The following is a 3,264-nucleotide window of genomic DNA, read 5'->3' as shown; positions in this document are numbered from 1 at the left end:
GGAGGGAATTCAGGAGAGCCGGTCCCAAGGAGGCTGGTCTCGGGAGGCCGGTTGGGGAGGCCAGGCAGGGACTGGAACTGGAGCTAAGCTGAGACTCAGGACCATCACCGACAGAAGCCCATCACAGAATGGAGGTGAAGCAGTTGGGGCAGTTGGCCTTGCCAAGCTCTGCCCTGGGAGGGAAGAGGGAGATGGGCCAAAAGTGGCCTGGGAGGAGTTGGAGCTGGGCCAGAAGTGGACAGGGAGGTGTGTCTGGGGCTGCAGCTCTTTAAGGGGGGCAGATCAGTGCAATGTAGACCTTGGGGGTTATAGGGCTCTGCAGGACACAGGTCCATCCCAGATTGCATGCACCACCAGACAAAATGCAGCAGCCTAGACCCCAGGAAAATAGACTACTGGTGCCCCCGCCCCGCTCCCACCCCATTCCTGCCCTCCCTTCTCTCACCTCTCCTCACCCCTCCTCTGCTCCTGCCTCTGCCCCTCTCTGCAGTACTCTTCTCCTCCTCTTAGCCTGTAGCTGCAACTACTTCCTTCTGCCCAGGACACAGGAAAACTTGAAGCCCTGAGGAAGTGTCCCAATAGCTCAGTACCCTGAGACAGAATGGCCTCTGTGTGATCCTACTCCAAACTTCAATGTCCTGAACCCCAGAGCAGTCTCATCCCAGCTCTCACTGAATTCTCACAGTGTCAGCTCAAGCCAGCAGACAGGGCCAACAGCGATTTGCTGGGTGCCAGGAAGAAGATGGGGCCTTAGATGAGCCATGAGGTCAATGAGGAGGTAGAGGCTGCTGCCAGAGGCAGGAACATTGTAATGGGTTGTGTTCCCAAAGTTCATATATGGATGCTCTCATCACCTGGTACCTATGAATGTGGAAATGAGCTCTTGGCAGGAGATCAACTCCATTTCCTGTTGTTACTGTGCCCATAAAAGGGGGTAATTGGGTCCCAGAAATGCACCCAGGGATGACCCTCTGTAGAGACTTCATTCTGCTCTCACAGGTTCAGAAGCTGAGAGAAGACCTAGAACACACGGTGCCTTGTACCTCCTGAGGGAATGTGGCCCAGAAGACTCTGATTCCATACTGCTGGACTGCAGAGCTGTGAACACAGATCTCTACACCACAAACTCTGCAGTGGTGTATCAGAGCCACACTAGGGAAATAACACACAATTGTTCTGCTCTTTTCCCAGATAGATAGATAGATAGATAGATAGATAGATAGATAGATAGATAGATAGATAGATAGATAGATAGATAGATAGATATTTTTTTTTGTCTGTCGTGGGGCCTGAACTCTGGGCCTGGCCACTGTCCCTCAGCTCAGCATCAGCATCTCAAGGCTAGCGCTCTATCATGTGAGCCACAGCATCACTTCCAGCTTTTGCTGCTTATGTGGTGCTGAGGAATTGAACCCAGGGCCTCATGCATGCAAGGCAAGCACTCTACCACTAAGCTACCTTCCCTGCCCTCAAACTCACTCTTAACATAAAACCATCATATCTAAACAATTAATAGTGTAAAAAATAAACATAAAAAGAGTTGGATCACAAGGATCATACATACTTTCCTCTATCAGCTCCAGTATTTAATATATAATGAGTATCATGACAAAACCACCAGAATTTAGATACTCTGTATGTGCAAGATTGTTATATACTCTGAAGATCAAGCCTCTATTACCATTTTGCTAAAAAAGAAATTTGTGTTTTCAGACCTTGATGAAAAAAGTAAAGCAGACCTAATTCATCTCTAGAAGTCTCCCTTAGGATATAAAATGTTTTTGTTTAGAATAGTAAAAATGGAAAAAGAAAATAAATCACCATGAGAAAACAGATGCAGAAAAATTCACTGGACTTTTCTGACCACTTTAACCAACATGAACTGTTGAAAACACATGGACACCTCATTCGTACCGGTACTCAAAGTCTCTGGTTATGCAATTCTGATGAAGGCGAGGAACAAGATCAAAAAAGCGAAGAGTGGTATCAAATGCAAAAAAATGGAGAAGGATCCAAGCAAATTGCTTCTTTGGGCTGCTGAAAATAATCAGGTACATTTTTTTGTTTTAAGAAGGCAAGGACCATTACATAGTAGGAGAGCCATCGGTTTTTATAGCTAGAAGATCTTTTCCCCAACCCATCCTCAACCCCCATTTGAACCATGTATTTAGGCTTACACAATTTTGAACCTCTAGTTTCTTGTCCTTGAAGTTGCCATCACAATATTTGCCTGTTTATTCAGGTTAATGAGAATCAAATGAAGCAAAGTACAAAAAGAGTACATATTAAGGAATCTTAATATTATTTAAGGTGACAATGAGTATATGTCTCTTCATCAGGAATTCTACAGTAGACACTTAGACATTATTAGTGAGTTGTTGGCTCTAGAGGTAGATATTCATACAATAACTATGGATGGCTGGACGGCCCTGCACAGTGCTTGTAAGTGGAATAACACCAGAGTGGCTTCTTTCTTACTTCATCATGATGTAGATATCAATGCCCAAACAAAAGGCCTCTTGACCCCCTTGCATCTTGATGCTGGAATAAAGTTAGCAGAGATACTCTGGATCTCCTTCTGATGAACCATTATATCAAACCAGGTCTGAAGAACAACTTGGAAGAAACTGCATTTAATATTGCCAGAAGGACAATCATATATCACTATCTCTTTGAAGTTGTGGAAAGCTGTACAAATTCTTCTCTGAAGTCTTAATGGTTCGGTTAATTTTCTTAAATTTTGAAAATGCTAGTTCATCCTTTGTGTCAGATACAAAATATTTTCACAATACAAAGTAAACATCAGTGTCTTACTGTAAAGTTCATGGGTTCTCATGGTATTCTTCCGAGTGAATTGGCTGTCTTTGATGTCAAAATGTATTCAAGAGTTGTTTGGAAACATCTTCAATGATTTCTGTAGAGTTTGTGATTTTTTTATTAGAAATAAATTTAACATGTCTGTTGAAATGAATATTACAGAAACTAAAGATATTTCTGGTGCTGGTCTGAAAAAAGTGTATTTTAAAATAATATTCTATATCTTGGGTCTTTATTAAATATTTGGTGCATTGGCATATACATTTATCAGTCAAGATAATTCAGAATTTAAAACTGTTTTTAAATGTAGTGGTACACTTATCTATCTTCTTTATGTTGCTTTCATTTTATACCAGAAAACTAAATGTTATTATTGACTTGATGTTTACAAGTTTAAAATAATTAACTTTGGTTTTAGAATTTCAGGAAAGTAGTTAGCTAAGTGTT

General features: G+C 41.9%; 1 pseudogene; it reads left to right on the top strand.

Annotated features, from left to right (window-relative positions):
• The first annotated feature begins 1,780 nt into the window (after positions 1 to 1,780).
• LOC122095374 lies at positions 1,781 to 2,716 on the top strand (annotated as a pseudogene).
• Positions 2,717 to 3,264: the final 548 nt, after the last annotated feature.

This window comes from Dipodomys spectabilis, unplaced genomic scaffold (assembly GCF_019054845.1).
Source record: "Dipodomys spectabilis isolate Male_0828 unplaced genomic scaffold, ASM1905484v1 ptg000345l, whole genome shotgun sequence".
NCBI lineage: Eukaryota > Metazoa > Chordata > Mammalia > Rodentia > Heteromyidae > Dipodomys > Dipodomys spectabilis.
The sequence above is the reverse complement of the archived record's forward strand: the minus strand, read 5'-3'. Positions and strand labels throughout refer to the sequence as shown.